Here is a 13,960-nt window from a genome sequence, read left to right on the forward strand (position 1 = left end):
CGCAGTGCACGGCGATACACACTTGAATAAAATACGCGTGGACGGTTTTAAAAAATTGTTCACATTTAATATTGGCATTGATACGACTTATTATGAATTTAACATGATTCAAATTTACTTAGATAGGTATCATACACAAAATTTAATTTTGCTATTTATTTTTGCATATTTTTTTATTTTATTGCTATCTGCTAATTTAGGGTTTATAGTGCTATAATAATAAATCAAATAATAATACATACCCACGCATAATATAATTACAAGTATTGAATAATTATACATAAACAGTTATATTATATTATATAATTCATTTTTTTTTTTTAATATTTTTTTACGCTAACTATCCAAATTAGTTTTTTCAGGAACTACACTCCATTCCATGTCACAAAATAATCTATCCCCGTAATTGTTGTTGAGCTTGTTCCACAGCGCACTTCGCTTTTGCACTTCAGTAATCAAAAGTTCACAACTTTCCACATTAAATAGTACAAGCGCACCAAACGCAGCTATGTGCGGCGACAAAAACAAAATGATTTGTTTTTCAAATCGTCCGGTGCGTGCGAACGAATTCGATCGACCGCATGTGCGGCGATAGCAGCGGCGGTACATTGGAAACGCTGAAATGTTACCACAAGGTTTGTCTATTTTGGTCGCCGCATCGCACGCACCGCAACGCGATTGCCGCACTCACCGGATTCACACAGGACACGGTTTCACGCGCGCAGACGTGTCCGCTGCGGACCGTAGGGACGACGAACGTACGAGGGGCGATGTCAAGATCGAGCCCGTGCGTCGGACCGCGCGAGAGTCAAAACGATTGACGAACGTTGCACGACGGCGGCGTCGAAAAACCCTACCGGAGTTCGTTGGAAAACGTTCGCCGGAAAAGCGCGAACGCCTCATAGCGCCGATAGTGCGAGGCCGCAGCGCTATCCAAGAATCCAGACGTTTGCGCGTTGATCTGCATTGGGATATCGTTGCTAGCGTCCGCGGATTTCCAATACCGCGCAACAGGTCCGAGTGGAGTTCGTCGAAACGTTGCAGTGCACACTTGCCGTACCTCGAGCCGCTGAGCGATATATTTACACCGTTGTTCGATTTCGGTTTGTCGAACCGTCCGGAGGAAAGCGCATGCTCGAGAAGTGACTTTTTCACGTTGTACATTCCGCAGAACACCACTGCGACTGAAATCCGCGTTCAACACTTTGTCATTAACCGATCATTAAACGCGGCCGAACGCGCCTTTTCAATGTTTTTTTTGTTCCGATTCCCTCCGGCAACGATTGCGATATCACAATATTTGCTTTATTTTGAATACCGAACGAGGCGAGGAATGTACCGGTTTACCGACGATGTTTTCCTGGTATCGAGACACCGTTGTTCTACTGTCTCGACGTTCACGTCGGTTGAACCGTTAAAGCTAAAAAATGAAAAGTTCCGAAAAACGATCGCGATCGTTTAAATACAGTAGGCAAACGAAATAGCGTTGTGCTGGCGGTCTATCGGAGGCAATGACGACGTACGTGTAATCGATACAACGTAAAACTGAAATGAAAACCTACAAGTGATTAGTAGGGAACGCATTTATATGTAATAAAAATACAGAAATACGTACATATGTATGTAAGCATAATTCATAAAATATGTGTTAAAAACATCCAAATAAGTAGGAAAAAAAAAAAAAAAATTAAATTATTAAATTATCAAAATGATTTGTTGCGTTGAATTATTACAACATCTTTTAAATTATCAAATATTAAACGTCGCCTATTAGATCTGAAAATATTTTTAAAACGGCTTAATGATCGTTCCACATCAACTTACATCGGTTGATTAGAGCATATTTGAAAAGCATAGTATCAGAAGGCGATGATTCCAAATTTTTAGAAGGGTGTCTGCCACTCCTTATGTCATTGATTGATTTAAAATCAATATAGCCTGGAATTTTTTTCTGTAACAGCATCGATTTTCTTTTTTTCAACATCTCCTATTGGTCCGCTTACGAGTTTTCATTTCGCAATCGTCGATTCGACAATTTGCATACTTTCATTTAAGGACATATTTTTGTTTCTAATTTTTTAAATGTAATTACAATAAAACTAAAATTCACCGAGATGAAAATTAAATTAAATCACTGATTAGAATCGTATAAACGAAAGACACTCGATGTTTTCTTATGATTTCGTTCTGAGAACCGACTGCAAGGTGAACGCTTCACACGACTACCCTATTTATCGACGAGTTGAGCCGAAGCTGGTTTATAAAAATCAACGTCAACCGATCCCTGTCGCGTTGGCTATCCGTCGCCGGCCCGTACGGGTACGAAACGACCAAAAATACACACCTTTGGTGCGGACGTGTAAACTATTCGGTTTGAAATCGTACGCACATCGTATTGAATTACGCCCGGGTTTTTTTCTCTCCTCTCATCCGTTGTCCGTCACGATATCGTAACAACGAGTATTATTGATTATTGTTGTCGTTGACGTTATGACTCACTGGAATCCCGACGGACGTGGTTCGAACGGACGAACCGTATCGTTTTACCCTCCCGCGAGTCACGAACGCTCGCGCCGGACAGTGGCGCGCGCAGGAATTTTGTATGCGAGGGGGATGTCATAAATAAAAATGTATTATGTTCAATATTTATTCTTTATTATTATACAAAAAAAAAAAAAAAAAAAAAATAAAATAAAAACAGTTCAATCAAGGCGAAAATTTATCCTTCTGGCTTTTACACTGAATTCATCAATTATTTGTTCTGTAGATAATGGAGTGTCTCGATGTACGTTCATTAACACCAATCCATTTAACTGTGACTGCTCCGTCGTATTTCTTAAATACGTTTTTAAGCTTTAAGACTAGAAAAAAAAAGAAAAAAAGCCCATGGGGGCGACACTGGCACCGGAATCCGGGTGGCGCGCGCTCGACATCGACAAACGGTCCGATCCAAGTCTCGAGAATACAAATCATCGTGAACCGTTGGAACGGAGAACCCGCGGCCGGCACTCCGAGCGATTCGGTTTCTGCCACGTCGCACAACCACGACGCGTCACGCAAAAGTCAGTCCTCCGAAAACAGTATAGTACCTGTAGCACAACGATCCGAAAACTGTACCGACCAAGTACGCTTGTCCCTGCGGTGAACGCGTTCGATTTGCACGCAATCATTTGTTGTGCATTACGCACGCTCGCCGTTAACTCAGGTCCGGAGCGATGTGTTTCGTTGTTACTCACGCTTCCGAACGCGGCTAATCCACTACCTTATAACAATAGGTGGTGGTGGTGGTGGTGGTGGTGGTGGGGGGGAATGTTATTAATTGATTACGCTATTTGTAATTTTAACAAAAAGAAAAAAAGAAAACGACGAAATTAATGATGAACCGTTATTGAACTCGAATTAAGGACTCGAATTCTAAACGTACCGAAAAAGACATCGGTTTGATGATGTTGCTATTTTCGTATCATCAAACCTTCTCGTAGTAAACGTCCACCACAAGTCTGTCGTTCGAGTGTCTCGTATTTCTCGTCAGATTTTCGATTTTAACGAAAGACATGAAAAATAACTTGAAACAACGATTAGAGGTATGCGCTTATGCCCTTTTTTTTGTTGATAGAGCACTTTTATTTAATGACTTGAAAGTGTAATATAAAAAAAAAGACCATAATCTATTTAACTTTGGTGTTACGAAAACCATAATATTTTATTAGGTTAATTCGTTTTCACCAGGTTTGTTATAAGAAAACACCGTATGTTTTTACAATAACACAGTGACGGATTTTTCTTTTTAAACATTCGAGTGCGGTTTTCGTTGAATCACACTTAAAATGTTTTCATATAAGTACCGAGTGTTATATTTCGTTCAAAGATTTTTAGTGTTTAATACAATCCCAATACATGTGTACATCGTATGTATTGAGTACGTATACATTATACTGTATAACATCGACCCTAGCTATTAGAATGGTTTTTTTTTTTGAATGTGATGATTTACCATTGCTTTTAAATATTTATATAAAAACTAGAGTGTTTTCCATCATCTAACCGGTTTTTTTTACTTTTATAATCTCAACGACTTTACCGATTTATATGGAACGTAGGTGGATAAATACATTTGTTCGATTGCAGCACGTAGACTTATTAAAAAAACAAATTTCAAGTAGCATGGTACTTAATGAATGTGGTTATTTACCATTACACTATTATTTGAACCGTAAAGTGTTTCAGTGTTTTACTCGTGCACAGTGGCGGCACACAACAGACTTGCGCAGCGACGATTGTTATCGGAAATGAAAACGATTAAGATCGTGAACCGTTTTGCGCCGTGTGTCGCTCTGTATGTGGATTCGTCGCGACGGAACCAAACGTACACACGTCTAGAACGAATAATACAACTAAATTATCAGATTGTGACGTACAAACGGTTTAAGTTTAAACCGTCTATTTTTTTGAATTTATCTTGGGTGCGTGATGGACGATTTTCATAATTTAAGAACGATTAAGAATACGGGAATGGGATTAACGACCGATCGTCATTGTCGATCCAACAATGGGTCTCCTTCTGATTTTTTCTTTCATTATTTATTAGCAGTCAAGTCAGACTTATCTGACCGTGTATAATAGTTTACCGATTATAATTTTAAATCCGTTCGGCTGTCTGTGCAGCCCGACCTAGTGCATGAATACCTGGGGGTGAATTAATTATTGTTCGTAGAACCATTTGTTAGGAAAACATCCGAAGTTACATCAAATACGACTGCGTATAATTGTGAGTTATTTATTATGATTCTTTTAAAACGAAATGATTTATTTCCAACGAGTATTAGAAAGGTTTGATTGTGACGTGCTTAATACCGTATAAAACGTAAATATCCGATTTCATTGTGAACATCAAAATGGTGACAAACGTACCCCGAGAACGGTATAAACAATATTGTAATGTAATATTATTATTATATTATAATTTATAAATTAAGTATTCGTGATGAGAATCATTCCGAGTAGCATATATGATGTGTTTTAAATAACACGTCCGTTCGGAAACAATATTCAAATGGTTTTTTATTTTTTATAATTGTTTTTCTGTTTTCCAGGTACACTATGTTGTGCGCGTTCAACAACTTTAGAACATTAGAGGGCTTGATCCTTGATCGTTATATGAATATTTATATATTCTAAACGCTTTACACACGTTTGAATATTATCCGTAAAGTACTTCTGTGGTGGAAACTACCGAGTTGTTGCAGAATATCCACAATGCTGCGAGATAACGTCTGTTAACGTGCGCCACATGATTTCAAAGTTCTAGAAAGTTAAGTGACGTACGGACGACGCGCAATGCTCTGAACTTTACCAAAAGTTCTAATATTTTACTTTTTGTTGTTATTTATTTTCAGTCACACTCTTAAGAAGTTTAAAAAAAAAAAATTATTCGAAATGAATGTTGCTTTATTACAGACGGAAATTCAAAATTTTTTCTTGTCGGGAGAACAAAACGATGAGTGTAAATTCAGGAAATACGATGATAAAATGTTTTGAGCGAAAACGTTTTGAAATGTTCATTTATAGCGTTTACATTGTCGATAAAACCATCCAAGTTACTTCATTCGATAATCAACCTGTCCGCATTTTTAATTCAAACGATGCACTCGTACAGAACATATTAAATAACAAAACGTATTTGGTAACCCGAAAATGTGATCAGACCACGAACGTCGGATCGCAATAGCGTCAACGGTTTGCAGAATACCGTGAACCGGATGTATAGGATTGGGATGGGTGCACTGAAAATCATTCGTCGAACGAACCGTGGTTCCCGGTGCGAGTAGGCAGTAGTGCGCGTTAGCAATTCAATATTCGTTCGCTTTCGTATAGTACACACGTTTCCGCGGACAGTACGGGCAAGTAGTTTAGGGGGTGGATGGCATAGGAGATCGCCCACCTCCCCTTAAAGATCGTATTGTAGTGACCACGAATAATATACTATACGGTACACGGTGTCACAACTACACCAACTCGGGCCGGTGTATAAATAAAGTAAATACAATCAACGCGCCCCCCCCCTTGCGTCCGGATTCTGCAGGGAAACCGTACCTTTTATCGATTGTAACCAAACTGTTTTGAATATCTGTTATACAGGTCGCAAAAAGTAAACAAAATCCATCATTTATCGTTCAATCTCCAATAAAAATGATTACAACAAAATGGTTTTGCTTTCTACATATTTTTCGAATATTATCATTAGGCCCTGTTACAAGCTGGGACGATGGGTCCATATGTTTGACACACGCAACACACCCGGTTTTCGCGGCACTGACGATACGTCTGAGGTAGAACTAGGAATTTTTGCGTTGGGGGAAAATGTCACGCCCCATCATAAACCACTAATCAAATACTCTTCTCAAAAACGTTTTTTTAATACTTAACATACAATCATACTTATTGAGTTTTATGCCTCACATCAGTACTTGACAAAATTGAAAATATTAAATCAATTGTTAATAACTACAAAAATTACACCCTCTAAAATTTTACGCCCGGAGATAAATCCTCGTCTTCCACCATTTAGTTCCGCTCCTGCGGTACGTATACCATTTTATTGCACGTTGTATAGGCTCCAAAATCCTTCCTCTTACTGAAAACAAGCACCTGTTCGCTTTAGCACTTCGACAAGAGGTAGTCTCTTTTCGCAATTCGCAGTCGTTCGTGAAGTGTATGCTCGCGTTGCGGACGTGGAAAAAGAATCGCGGCCGAAGCCGGTGAACGTCTCACCCTCCGGCTCGTCGCATTCGTTTTGTCGTGTACACACGAAGGCGCGCGCGCATCACACGCAGACATAGACGCGGCTTCAGAGACTTACCAGGGGGGTGGGCCATTTTAAGTATTTACTGATAATAGTTGTTTCCCCATATTAGTATCGAGATCCAGAGTCCGATTACGTTCCTATATTATGATACACACCTCATATTTATGTCATAATATGGTTTTTTATGCAAAATAAAATTGTTTGGTAGATATCTAATTAAATAATCGGAATCTTACAGTTCACAAGGACAAAAATGTACTGAAAAATTAAAATTTTCGAAAATCCTGGGGAGGCCATGGCTCTAGTGCTCACCACCCTTGGAGCCGTGCCTGAGCAGACACCGGTACCGAGCGCATGTAATGGGTACGTACGCGCGCGGGATGCGTGGTATCCGTGGACACATCGGTATCACACAGAACCTAGGTAAATTGAGCCCCAAGCGAATTTATCTTTTTTCGAAATAGGTAAACTGAGTCCCTCGTATAACAGTTAAAGCGGCAAATTGAGTCCCGTCTAAAATATTTAATGTATTAAATTTATTTAAATGTATTTGAATTATAAACATCATCGTTGATATAGTTATAAATTCACCGAGTACTACAAGTAAGTTATCGTTACATCGTTAAATATTATTATATTTCGCTCCGTATTATTACGCGACATTTTTATAAGTACCTAAGTATCAACAACACCGCTGGATGTGATATGTGATAACTGATAGATGTAAGTTTAATGTACGTAATATACATATATAGTGTTAATACAATTAAAAGTGTGTTAAATAAAAAAAAAAACGGCATTTCACCATGTTTCAAATTACGGCTTTAATGTTTATACAAGGGACTCAATTTACCGATTTCATTTTTATATAAGGGATTCAATTTACCTTTTTTTTTTTTTTTTTTTTTGGGTGGGACTCATTTTACCTAAAATTAATAAAATGGGACTCAATTTACCAAACCCGCTCGCACGAACGTTCATTCGAATCGCCCTGTGTGCTCGCACACACCCCCGTACCCGTTACCCGCACCCGTACGGCTTGAGCGTGACCGAATGTCGTTTTGTTCCAGACGGTGCACGGACGGCAGGTCGGATGAGAAGCATATTTCAACAGAAGGGTTTGTCTTCTGCGTCCGCCGCGCACGTATACTATGATTGATATTCACCACAGCCTTTTAATCCGTCTCGAGGGGAGGAGACGGTCGCCCGCTCGAGGAATGTCTTGGCGGTGATGCCGACCGCACCACGTGCACGCATCGTACATGTGTTGAATAGCGCGAGCGAGCACGTTTACGTGCGCGGGAGATGTTGAGCTGCGGCGAAATTCACCTAAAAATCGGTACGTAAACTGCGGCAAGAAGGAATTTAACGCAGTCTGCGACGATGGACCGATCCGATACGTTGTCCGAACTGCGGCAGTTCGTTTTATATACCCACGATGCTATGTACCAGCGGTTCTTAACGTTTTGTAGATCACGGGCCCCTGATGAAAGATTTTCAGTAATTGCGGACCCCCTTATCAATTTTTTTTTCGAATACATTTTTTTTTTTTTTCACAAAACATCTCATGTTATTAAAACCAAAACTATAATAATGATTTCATATAATAAATTATATAAGTAGACATAACGAAACATACATATTTATAATTATTTTTATTACACTTAATTTTTCAGTTAATTTAAATTTAATTATCTTAGTTTTAATTTTTCTTTTCTTAATATTCTTAAAATTTAATTTTTATTAACTTAGTGCGATGGTTAAGATATAAGTTTTTGAACATCGTATGAAGATAAGATCTATCTATTGTATAGTAAAAAATATATGAAAAATGAATGATAATAATAATCCAACAATAATATAATAATTCACTCATATAACTTACTGATGATTATAAAAGGCAAATTAAAAAAAAAAAAAAAAAAAACTTACTGATGTATTTTATGTGTTAGGGCTGTCGAGGATCCCCGAAATGAGTATCGCGGACCACAGGTTAAGAACCACTGTTATGTACTTTTTATGGTACATAATACGTACCTACGCACGTGTATTGTTTAATTAATTATGTTGTGTTGCACTATGCGTACAAAACGGTAAGGTAAATCCCAGTGCATCCGGATTGCATGGCAATAAACATAAATTGGAATGTTCGAATTGCATGCCGTGTACCTCCAAGTTTATTTATCATGCAGTTATGCGTACGACTTAAAATTTATTTCTGACTTTCCTAATTTTTTAAATAAACGGTTAGAAACTGATTAATTTCTAGATTGAAATATTTTTATATCCAAGTAAACTTTTTACCAAATTGGAGAAGGTGACACAGTAAATATTAAACATTACATAAAACGATTGTAGTTTAGGGTAATCATGTAAATGTATTTTACATTTTTATAAGACATTTAAAAATTTAAAATGTTTACTCGAATGTAAAAAATATTTCAATATGGAAACTGATCATTTGTGACAACTATATCATAAAGAGTTTAAGTGAGAATAAAGTTTATCTTGTGCGCATAAGTGCATGATAAATAAACTTGTGATTACACGGCATATCCCTCTAAGACGTGGTATACAATTCGAACAGGCCCCTCTAAATAGGGATGACGCGAGGAAGGGCCAATAGGAGCAGTTAATAGCAACTAAAAAAAAAAAAAACAAAACCATATTGTAATAATAATCATCAATGGACATGAATAATAATTGACTGATTTCGTTTTGTACACATCATTGTAAATCAAAGTTTCTTTTGCGGCCTTTAAAATCTAAGTTCAAAATAGTTTGGTTACAATTGATTAAAAGTACGGTTTCCTTGCTAATTCTGGACACTGGGGGGGGGGGGGGGGGGGGGGGGTTTGTTCATTTTATTTACACATGGGCCCAAGTTAGTGTACTCGTAGTTGCGGCACTGCTTACTAGTGTTAGATACCATTAGGAGTAGTTAAAAGTTTAATATTAAATTCAACGCGATGGAATTTAGAACAATGTTTAGCCATAATGGCAAAGAGTTAATAGTGTCCAACAGTTTTAAACTCAAATTTGAATATGAGTCAAAAATATGTGGTAATAACACATGGGAACACGCAAGACGCATCGTAAAACAATTATTTAAACAACATACGTACACATAGATAGATAGATATATGTATATGATTTAAGTACTATACAGTATATAATATCGTAGGTGTATAAAATAAATGTCTGCAGCTCGTATCACGTGCCTCATGGGTTTTGTCGCAGATTGTAAACCTTTTCTTTCCGCAGTTTACACATCGATTTTTAGAAAAAGATTAACTTTGCCGCATTTTACCACTTACAAACTTGGTCGTTGAATATCGTTGAATGCGTTTCAATTGATGCGGTTTTTTTTTTTTTTTTTAATAAGGATGTGGTGGACGAACGTGTTTTTATTTTTATTTTTTTTTTACCGTCGTGTGACCGTGAAAAAAAAAAAAAAAAAAAATAAAAATAAAAATCCTTAGACCGCTATTAAATTGAATTGGGAAATAAAAAACGAAAAAACCTTAACAGTAGTTCAAGGTAGACGCATCGTTTTACATTGTAACGTCCACGCGCTGTCGGAGTGCGTCACGAGTTTCGCGGTACGTCTCGCGTGCGTTACGTTACGTGTTTCGATATTTTCCAGTGACGTAATGCGATCACAACAAGGCGGCTTTTATTATTACTATTATTTATTTATTTATTTTTTTTTTTTATGATCTCCAGCCGTACGATCGGCGTAGGTTTCTGCGTTCCGATACGGGCACGGCAAATCGATCGTTTTTCCCGGACCCGGACACGGGCAGAACGCGTCTTTCTGCGGTTTATTACACCGGGTGTCGTCCCGATGACGAGTAGAAACGAGTTGCGCGTATTTTATCACGCTCTTAAATCTATGTCGTTTCGCAACGCCGTCCAATAACGATAATAACATAATAAAACGTCTTTTGGTGCCCGATCAGATCGGGCGAGGAGGTGCGCGGCCGGGAGAAACGGAGACCGCGGAGAATGATGATGTTTTTCGTTTTACTGCGTTTTGATTGAGGTCCCGCGGCCGCGACTGCATAATCAACCCGGGGATAAAATCGTTTGGTATGCGCGTTTTTCCGTTCATTTTTTTTTTTTTTAATCACTTTTCGACACGGACGGACGCAAAACCTTGTGTTCGTTCGACGTTCTCACTACTGTGCCGGTGGGGTGAAATAACGTGTAAAACGCAACTTAAACGTACACGGATTGTGCGAGAAAGCACAAGTTATCACTCGCTTCGCCGTGTCCGGTGTTACAATGCATACCGGAAGGGTTATTAACCATCGTGCTATGACGATTCGCTAACATTTCTCGCCTAACCGTCGTGTTGAACACTGCGATCTGTTAACAGCTTTATGTTGTGTATTGATAATACGCCGCTGAGAGACGGTCTGAAAACAAGCTTTTCGTACAGGAATCGTATTCAACATTTACTTGTTTGACTATTATTATTATTATTATTATTATTATTATTATTATTATTATTATTACTAAGCGATAACCTATTAATCAATCTCGTTCAAACGATTAACAGCCGTCACCGCTGTAATAGATCAAATCGTATTTACTATTTTCACATCGACATGAGATTTTTTTTTTTTTTTGATTTAGATGATTCCTACGTAATATGAGTTTCATAGTTCAAACATGTACACGTGCAAACATGTCCGGTGATATCGGTTGAAGACCACGGAGCAACTCCATTTTTTGGCAAAATCGTATTTTCAGCTTTTATTATTACAACAAATATTTTACGTCGATTGGTGCAACAGTCGGACAAATCCGATCATTCCGATCAAATACAAAGATATTGTACGAATAAAGATGTCGGATTTTTATTACGGTGCAACAACAAGACGTCTCTGCCATTAATTAATTTTTTTTTTTTGAGTATTTGAAAATATATTTTGAGGTTTTTTTTATGAAATCAAATATAATTAGTTCCAAGGTATTTGAATATATTTTTTGTAAATTTTTAAAACTATTTATTAATTTAAAGAAATTTTCGTTCCTCCTAAAAAATTTTGAAAAGTGGAGATGTCTTGTTGTTGTTCCGTGGTCTTTAATTGTTATGCCCTCATCATTTAGGATTAAGAGGGTTGAGAATAACGCGAATCGTGATAAAACTATTCAATCGCTGGACCAGATTATTTTCCTCCAAGGTAACGTAATCGGAAAGATCACTTGTATCACATACCTTGTTCTACTGGAATAAATTTAAACAACATCGTTTTAAATTTTTCTATCAAAAGTGTTTATATTTGTTTCCGACGATCTCCACCAAGTACAATTCGTTTTGAATATAATTATTTTTTAATATTGCTTACGAACAGTAGCGTATATTGAAAATATTTTCGGGAGGGGATACTATGGACAGAGTTAAATTACCACTGCTATCTAAGAATTACTAACAAAATACAGTAGGTACTTATCTACATTTCATTTACAGAATGTCTCAAAACGATTTACGATGGACGCAAATTCTAAATAAGCATAAAGCACTATTAAATTATAACTTACGTTTAAAATAATTTTTAAGATTTTTAAAATATTTTGGGGGGGGGGTGCTGAAGTCCACTAGGTATACCCCCCCCTTATATACGCCACTGGCTCGGATAAAATAATATTATTGCGTAATTTTAATAGGTACACAAACTTCTATACTAACTTGATAAGCTACTCATCGAATTTATCATCGAGAATGATGAAATCTGACGGTAGTGTTCTTATCATACGTCCACCACGTTTTAGGTTGGCAAAAAAATATTAAATATTTACTGAGTACTATTCTAACTATTTCTTCAATAAGTAAAATTTAAATAAATGAGAAGACATAAAAGTAAAATATAATTAAGAGGAAAAAAAAACAAATACTGTATTTTTCATGACATAAACATTTTTAACATGTTTAAAATTAAAACATACAGTACCTATCATATATTATAAAATAAAATTAATTTGGTTAATTGATGTCGTTTATTAACAATATTTTAAGTTTTTGCTTTAGTAAATTATGTAGTTGTATTTATAAATATACTAAATATAATCTTTTATCTTGTAAAATTAATTATTGGAACACATCATATTTTGTAGAATATTGAAATTATAACAATCATTCTTGGCTGAGATTATTATTTTTACAGATAAACCAAATATAATAGAAGTAAAATAGCAGGTCAGTTTGATTAACAAATTGCTTTGTAAATGTATTTAAGTCATTTAAAAACACTATTAGAACTCTTTATTAATCCTCCTCTATTTTTTTACATCAATTAATATGGAATATAAATATTTATGACTACAGTTAAGTTCACTTTATGTAATAAAGAATATTATTTTTCAGTAGTGTAGCCAGGATTTTAAAATGGAGGGGGCCAAACCCAAAATACTAAAAAAACATAATCAACAATTAACAATAAGTTTGTTTATATAGTAATTTTTATATTAAGTTTATCGTATTTAATATATTTTGTTTTATTATAATTACATTACAATTCATTATTTTAATTATTTTAACTAATCTAACAATAAAAGACGTTGATAAGATTTTGAAAAAAAAAATGTTTTCATTACTTATTTTTACCAAAAATCAAAACAAACAATTGGTTGTAGTTAACGCGAGCTTCTATTTTTGTTCATATTAGTTTTCTTTTGAATTGAGGGCTCCAAATCACGAAGGCCTTGGCGCGTCTCATCTACTACACCACTGCTACGCCGCTGTGTAACATGATTATTGATTAATAATTTAACGATGAAACAATAAGTGTTAGTATACAACTTACCAAGTCAATAATAGTATTATCGATTTCACCACGATTAACCACTAAAGTGCCAACATATTTTTCATTGATTTCTACATGTTCTTCGAAGACATTACCAATATCGGTTATCATAACTTCAAATTTTGCTTTTGCTTTATTAACATTCTCTTTTTTACCAACAATAGTTATATTTTCATTAGTGGAATCAGTTTCAGGTGGGAAAATTATTCTTGTGTTCGTTAAATATCTGATCTGGAATTCAAGTATAAAATCATAAATGAACACATTGCACCCTTGTACTAAATTATTTTAACAATATACCTTTTTAACATTGACTCCATTTGTTCCAATTAAATATTTGTGA

At 36.1% G+C, this 13,960-nt stretch overlaps 1 long non-coding RNA gene across 2 annotated transcripts; it reads left to right on the top strand.

The window, feature by feature from the left end:
- The first annotated feature begins 6,997 nt into the window (after positions 1-6,997).
- Positions 6,998-11,717, top strand: LOC112684369. Of its 2 annotated transcripts, none has more exons than XR_003148693.1 (3): positions 6,998-7,228; positions 7,876-8,144; positions 11,447-11,717. It is a non-coding gene; the product is annotated as an uncharacterized LOC112684369 (long non-coding RNA). The 2 variants fall into 2 exon arrangements; XR_003148694.1 differs by having other exon boundaries at positions 6,998-7,168.
- The last annotated feature ends 2,243 nt before the right edge of the window (positions 11,718-13,960 follow it).

This window comes from Sipha flava, unplaced genomic scaffold (assembly GCF_003268045.1).
Source record: "Sipha flava isolate LNK unplaced genomic scaffold, YSA_version1 105_pilon_pilon, whole genome shotgun sequence".
NCBI lineage: Eukaryota > Metazoa > Arthropoda > Insecta > Hemiptera > Aphididae > Sipha > Sipha flava.